The 7452-nt window shown below is 47.3% G+C and overlaps 1 protein-coding gene and 1 long non-coding RNA gene across 5 annotated transcripts in view; one reads left to right on the top strand and one right to left on the bottom strand.

Moving 5' to 3' along the window:
* APBB1IP (amyloid beta precursor protein binding family B member 1 interacting protein) overlaps nucleotides 1–1329 on the bottom strand; it is a 102275-nt gene extending 100946 nt beyond the window's left edge. For 2 of the 4 annotated variants that reach the window (XM_070501336.1, XM_070501334.1), the window contains exons 1-2: nucleotides 995–1329; nucleotides 574–806 (exon numbers count right to left, since the gene is read on the bottom strand). The gene's annotated coding sequence lies outside the window, so the exon portion shown is untranslated. Of the gene's footprint in view, nucleotides 1–573; nucleotides 846–994 lie in introns of those variants that run through there. The other 2 variants (XM_070501337.1, XM_044761903.2) reach the window with 2 other exon arrangements.
* LOC106848396 (uncharacterized) lies at nucleotides 1185–7197 on the top strand. The gene is made up of 4 exons (XR_006521761.2): nucleotides 1185–1317; nucleotides 5852–5930; nucleotides 6171–6406; nucleotides 6690–7197. It is a non-coding gene; the product is annotated as an uncharacterized lncRNA (long non-coding RNA).
* Nucleotides 7198–7452: the final 255 nt, after the last annotated feature.

Genomic DNA, 7452 nt, shown 5'->3' on the forward strand with positions numbered 1-7452 from the left:
ACATTCATGTCCAGGCCAACTTACGACACTTTTGCCTGGTGTCTAAATCTTTCCTCTATCTTATTTTAAAATGAAAAGGACAATAATTTGGAGGAAATGTTATTTTTAAAGAGGAAAAAACAGCCGTCTGAAAGTTATAAAGGAAGGAAACACTCTAAGATGCGTCAGAGACACTCTCAAATTCTCACTCGCCTTGCATTTATCTACGGTGCCCTAAAATGCCCCCACTAGTCCCTTCAGAGTGAGTCAGACTGGGGGCTCCTGGACCCGCCGGCCAGGCGAGGGTTCACACTGGTTCCCCGTTTGAACTTGCAGCAACGTTTTGGGCAGGAAATCAGTTAAAGATGATGAAACAATGCCCGCGGGGCTAGGTCAAGCGCGGAGATCGGCGGAGGGGACCCCGGGGACCCGCTCCCCTCGAGGGCCAAGCGGGGGGCGCGCGTTCACTCGGCCAGCGCCGGGAGCTGGGTCTGGCCTTGGACCCGACGGGCCTGACACATGGTCGGTCCGGTTACAGCCCCGAGGGTCCCGGCTGCCGCTCCCAGCGCTCCCGCGCCGGCCGGCGCCGCTTACCTTGACGGATCTGCAGGGCCTTGGCGGGCACTTGGAGGGCACTTGGCGGGCACTTGGCGGGGCGCGGGTCGGCGTCGGGGCGCCAGCGGGGAAGGCGACGCCGTGCACTCGGCTCCACCCGGGCTCAGGTCCACGGCCTCGGGGAGGAAGTGGTGTCAGCCCTGCCCTTCCACGCAGCGCGCAGACGTGTGGCTCTCGCCGCGCTGCTTTGCATCGAGGTGCAAGAGGGGCGCCTGGTGGGAGACACACCCACGGAGAAATAGACACGGTTGAGACTCAAACTCGGGGCTGCTCTTTCTAACTCAGCCAGTTGTGCCTCATTTCGTCTTACTTCCCCCCTCTACACCACAACCTTGAAGAAAAAAATATAAATTTTTAATTCTGGGAAAAGTTGTGCCTTCATCTTTCATCCCTCCACTACCTGCGCCGCGCGCCCCGTTCTCGCAGGAGCGTCCCTCGCGAATGGACCCTTTTTTGTCGCCTCGATATATGAGTGGCTACGGGATTGGGGCCCGATGATGGTTCCACAAGCTGGAAAGCCCGATTTATTTTGCAACGGTCTTCCTAAGCGTTTACTTCAGCCCTTTCTGTGCTTCCTCTTTCGGGCCGGTTATGCAAGGGCCGGTCTTCCCGGGGGCGCGCAGCCCACCCGCAGCGGAAGCGGCGCGGGAGGGGATGAAGAGCGGCCCGCGCGTTCCCCGCCCGCCAGCCCGCAGGCGACCCGCCGCCGGCCGGAGATAAGCGGTGTCTGCTGGAGCTGGGGAGGAGGAGGGGGAGGGGAGGCGAAGGGGAGGGGGGGGAAGGGCGGGCGGGGGTGTGGCGGGGCGCGCTTAGCAGAGGCCTTTTCTCAACTATCAGATTGGCAAACCCCCCAAAGCTTACCGACACTCGGTTGGCAGGCGGGGCTGTGGCCTCTCACACGTGGCTGGTGGAAATCCAAACTGAGATGAACCCTGTGGAAGGGAATTTGGCAAGAGCTATTTAACTTGCGTACGCAATTCCCCTTTGACTCAGTGATCCCCCCTTTGAAGAATGCATTACAGAGATAACAGCGATGAAAAGAAGTAATGCATATGCACAAGGCCATTCTTGGCCGCATGACTTTAATAGCAAAGGACTGACTAGAAATGACCCGTCCTGAAAATACAGAAATTAAAATCAGTTACGATTTGTCCATGTGGTTAAATTAACCCTCTTCCCCAGTACAGCTGTGCCTTCAAGGGTTTACACATGGGGCGGGTGGTGGAGACATAAAGGCATAAATTAATTAGGTAATTTCAGAGAGTTCAGTCATTTATTAAATGAGAAACTTACTCTTCTAAGAACAAGGAAGGCAGTAGTGAAAACAATTCCTGCTTTCATGGGTTGTCCATTCTAGTTGGGAGAAAACAAACAATAAACAAATTAATATTTAACATGTCAAATAATGTAAATATTTTGAGAGAAATTAAAAGGTGAGGGATGGAGAGTGATGAGAGTGGGGATGGAGTTGCTATATTAATTAGGGTCATCCAGAAAGGTCTATCCGATGTGACGCTATCTAAGTGACGCTTGAGCCAGACCTAAATGACACAAGATTAATCTATGTGGATTTTTGGATTAGAATATTCCAGGCAGAAAGAACAGCGCATTCAAAGGCCCCAAGTTAGGAGGGCACCTGAGATGTTGGGAAAACAGCAAGGACGCTAGCTAGTCTGGGTGGAGCAGAGTGAGGGGGTGGCAGACAGGACATGAGATCAAAGAAGAAAGACCCTGATCTTGTGTGGTCTTTCCAGCTATGGCTATGGTAGGGACTTTGCTGTGAGACAGGAAGCCACTGGAAGGTTCTGAAGTCAAGCAATGAAGTGACTTTCATGGGAGAGGAAAAGTGGTCGGGGAATACCTCTTTGCAAAGTAATGAAAAGGGACAGCCATTCAGAAACCTGGAAAAGCATTCTAAGAGAAGGAAGAGCAAGAAAAGTTCTTGAGATAATAACAGAGAATTGTTAGAAAGAAGGCCAGTGTAACTGATAGAAGATGGGGGCAGAGAGGTAGGCAGGGACCAGATCAAGTAGGGCCTTAGGGTCAGCCTGGAGGATTTGGGGTTTTATTCTAATTGCAATGGGGAGCTCTTGGGTGGTTTTTAGCAAGTGACTGCATGATTTGACTTCTGCTATATGCAATCATGCTGGTTGGTGATTAGAAAATGGATTGAATGGGAGAACAGAAAAAGCATGAGAGAATACTCAGCAGGCTGGCACTCGCCCAGGTGAGAGATAATGGTAACTTTGATTAGGAGTCCAATAGTGGGGTTGGTGTGAAAAGTTTGGATTCAAGATACAGTTCCAAAGCAGAACCAACAGCATTTGCTGATGGGCTGCGGTGGGGATTGGGGAGTGGCAGAAGGTATTAGGAACTGAATGTCAAGCAGTGTGGCTGGAGTCCTGGAGCTCTGGTGTGAGGCAAGGCTAGACAGGGAAAGGTCAGTGGAGACAAACTGTGCGGGACTATGTGGACCGTGCCAAGGATTGTTATCTGATCCTAGAAGCAATGAGATTGTGTTAAATAATATTTTAAACTTGCAGGATTTATGTTTTAGAAAAAGCACTCTGGCTATAGTTGGGGAATTGATCAGATGAGGAAAAGAATGGGTGCAGGAAGATTTCTGAGCTAGGCTGGGTGAGAGATGATAGTGGTTTGGACTAGGTTGGTGGCAGTGGAATGGAAAGAAATGGGTAGATAGACCTGAGAGATGTTTGGAAGATAGTTGTCAAGAAATTGTGATGACTGGATATGGAAAGTGAGGCAGAGGGAGGAGCCAAGGATGACACCTAAGAATCAGCCTTGGATGACGATGGATGGCACTGCAGTTCAATGAGATGAGGAACCCTGGAAGAGGACTATTTGGTGGGAGAAGATAATGAGTTTTCTTGTGAGCAAGAAATGCCTTTGAGACGTTCAAGTGGAGACTTCAAGAAGTAGAGAGTTGTGTATAGGGTCTAATGCTCAGAGGAGAATGTGGTTTAGAGTTAGAGACACACAGGTTGAGTAATATACCTATACATGGCCATTGATGTGACTGCTTAGAGAGAAGTGAGTGGGATGAGAAAACAGCCAAAGGCTAAGCCTTGAGGAATGCCATCATGCAAAGTAGAAGCTGAGCCTGCCAAGGAGACAGAGGAAGAGCTCTAATGCATAGGAGGCAAACCAGGAAAAGGTAGTGTTGTGGGAGTCACAAGAGTGGGAGGGAGTGGCCAGCCATGTTGGAAGTTGTTGAGAGGAATACAAGATGAAGACTGAGCCATGCTCATTGCCTTCAGCAATGTAAATAACCTCAGAGAGCTATTTCAATAGCATGATGGGACTGGAGGCCAGAGTGGGTCGAGGAGTGAATAGGGCGTAAAGAAATGAAGATCACAGCAAAATCACGCTTTTGAGTAGTTTGCCTGTGAAGAGAAAAGGGATAGGGAGGTGGTGGGTGGGGTATGTGAAGTTGAGGAAGATTTTATTTATATTTAAAAAATGGTTTTCAAATAGAAAGAATCCAGATGAGTGTGAGTATTGAATATTAAAGAGAGAGTAGAGATAATGGATGGTGAAAACTTCTTGAGACAGAGGAAATGGATAGGGTCCAGGTAAATGAATGGGTCCTTAGATAAGAGAAATGAGACCTTCTCTATTTTACCAGAAAGGAAGAAGGGTGGGCTTAGAGTAGATAAGAATTTTCTTCTCTTTCACTGCCATTAGATAAGGAAGTTCTAATCTAAAGCCTCTATTTTCTTTGTAAAGTAGGAAAAGAAGTAGGATCGTCTGTTGAGAGTGAGATAGGAGGGAGCCAGATCATAGGTTTGGGGAGCTGGAGAAAGTTTGACAAGGTCATTGCAGAAAATGGGAGAGTGAGTTGATCAGGAAAATGTAGTGGGATTTCCAGGCAGCCTGGGAGTCTATTTGAAACTGGTGATGATGGTGGAAGCAATCTTCTCAGTCATGTGACTCTCCTGCGGGGCTGGGTTACTTTTCTTGGGAGAAAGTTTAGCTCTGATGGGAGTGGCTGAACAAGCCAGCTGGAAGGACGGGTTATTGTGGTCAGAAGGTGGGCAGATTGAATTTTGCATCTGGAGATAGCAAGATTATGGGTGCTGACAATGTCCAGGAAGTGACCATGAGCCTGTGTGGCTGAGGGGATCAAGAAAATGAGAGGCCAAGGGGTTATGTGTATCTTCCCAGGTAACTGGTTAAGTCATCTGGGGTTGGGGTGGCTATATAACATTGTTGAGACTCAGACACTTTTGGGAGTACCAAAATGCTAACTGGATGAGAAACCAGGAAACAGGTGTAATTCATGACTCTTCCAGACAAACAGAATGATGACAAGATTTAAGGTCATCTTAAAGGAAGACTGGGTGTCAGATGTCAGTCCTTGAAATGAGAAAGCAAGAGTGACTGGGATTTGGGGAGATGCTAACTATGAAGAGGTGGAGTAGTTTAGCCAAATGGCATGAGTCTCAAGAGAAAAGTTTTTATTTGCTTTTCTTTTTTGTTTTTAATTTTTTTTTTTTTTTGCGGTGGAAGATTTGCCCTAAGCTAAGATCTGTTGCCAATCTTCTCTTTTTTCTTTCTTTTACCCCACCAAAGCCCAGTACATAGTTGTGTATAGTTGGAAGTTCTGGTTCTTCTATGTGAGCGGCTGCCATAGCATGGCAACTGACAGGCAAATGGTATGGCTGTGTGCCCGGGAACTGAACCCAGGCTGCTGAAGTGGAGCACTCTGAACTTTAACTGCTAGGCCATCAGGGCTGGCTCTCATTTTTTTTTTTTTTTTAATAAAAAGAGCCACTAATGGTCTGCAAATAGCAATGGGGAGCATAAAGAAAAGCAAACGTACCTTCTGAACTTAATGTACATGGAGTGTAAGAGAATAAACCACTTTCCTTGGAGAAAACTACAGTGGAAATGGCGTCTTCAGGGTAGAGTTAAAGCCCTAGGGTGGAGAAACACTCCGGAAACAGATTTAAGATACAGGAGCGGCAATGACAGAGTTTGGGAGGTGGGGAAGAGAATGGCCGATTGCATGACAGGCTAGGAAGAACAGAATATCATGGGATGAAGGTGTGGGAAAAGATTCCCCAGGTGGCTTCCTCTTTGTGGAGGGACTAATGCAGCCGTCTTCCTGGAATCTCTCCGCAGAGGGTGGCTAGCGGCTAGAGAACGCGTGCTACGGCACTATAGAGAAACTCAGTTTAAGTTGAGTGGGATTTTAATTATCTTACTACCTCATTCTTTTGGCATGTCCACCAAGTTCTACGTGTATTTTGGCCCGTTTCCTCCTGGCTAAAGAGCACTTTCACCTTCTGGCAAGTGACCTGGGTTGACTTGAAGTAAGAATCCTGATACACTTTTCTTCGGGGTGGATTTTTTTTGGGGGGGGTTTAGCATTTTATTAAGTTTTGCCCATTGATTTGGCTTACCCTTAACTGTAGGGAATATTTGTTTCTGATCAAAATATGTAAGTTTTATGCTGTCTGCTGCAGACTGTGTTTTCCAAAGATGGCCACCACCATATCTCCGTTCCCCACCAAGAAGTCGGGGCCGTTTCTCTCCCTTCTCCTTGAATCTAGGAGAGCTCTGTGACTGCTTTGACCAATACAAGACAGCAGGAGTGAAGGTGGACTCAGCTTTTAACTGGTTCCTGCAGTCCTGACCAGTCATCAAGCAGCTACTCAGACAGGAGGCATCAGTCATGAGGTGAAGACGCCATCTTGGACCCCCAGCCCCGGCTCTTACCCAGATGCAGCTGCACCAGCTGAGCCCAATCAACCCGCAGATCCCTGAGAGAGAATGATAAATAGCTGTGGTAAGGCTCTAAGTTTTGGGTTGTTCACAGCAATAGATACTCAAGACACCATCTTGGGTACCTCTGCGTTTCATTTTTCTGTTGTAGTAAAGCTTCTGTGTTTTAACTTTTAAAATATAAACTGATAGAAAATAACTCTGCTCATGATTTCAGTTTTAATCATAACATGTATATATAATTAGTATACTAGTAATTATGTTTTATTTTTAGTGTGTATATTTCCTCTTGCCTGTTAACAAAGTTCTCCCTCTGCCTGACCTCTCACCCTCTATTTGTCCTCTAGCCTTTGCTCTCAGCCTACCCCTTCGTGCTCCACACCCCAGTGATAGTGAGAGGAGTACCAGAAACGAAGGGATGGAAGAATAGCAGCTGGAGGAGAAGAATGGAGCAGAAAACAGCGAGTTCAAGAAGGATTGGGAGAGAATTTTTGGTGAGGAGCTGAGAGCAAAGCAAGGAGAAAGATGGTTTGAAGACACTCCAGAATATGAGGGAGGTAGAGAGTGAGAGGAAAAGGAGGAAGGGGGTTTTAAGAAACGATCACTTAGGGGCTGGCCCGGTGGCTGGGTGGTTAAATTCTCGCGCTCTGCTGCTGCGGCCCGGGGTTTTGCCGGTTCAGATCCTGGGCGCAGACACGGCACTGCTCATCAAGCTATGCTGAGGCAGCATCCCACATGCCACACTAGAAGGACCCATAACTAAGAATATACAACTATGTACTGGGGGGCTTTGGGGAGAAAAAGGAAAAAAATAAAATCTTAAAAAAAAAAGAAATGGTGACTTAGTTTAAACTTAAATTTGTCTGGTGGTTTCTTTGCACTGACACGGCACAGAGGCTATGCCCATGGGAGCCCAGCGTTAGGTTACTTAATAAGCACTAACGTCTGTGGAGTACCGAGACACATATTCATACGCTGTATCTCCCCAGCACATATTTCTGTAAAGCAGTCATCATTGCTACCTATTATCATTGACTAAAAGTAGGAAACAAATGGGGATTGTTTGATTTGCAAGCAGCAAAATCCACTCAAACTGGCTCAAGCCAAAAG

This window comes from Equus asinus, chromosome 29, assembly GCF_041296235.1.
Source record: "Equus asinus isolate D_3611 breed Donkey chromosome 29, EquAss-T2T_v2, whole genome shotgun sequence".
Classification (NCBI taxonomy): Eukaryota; Metazoa; Chordata; class Mammalia; order Perissodactyla; family Equidae; genus Equus; species Equus asinus.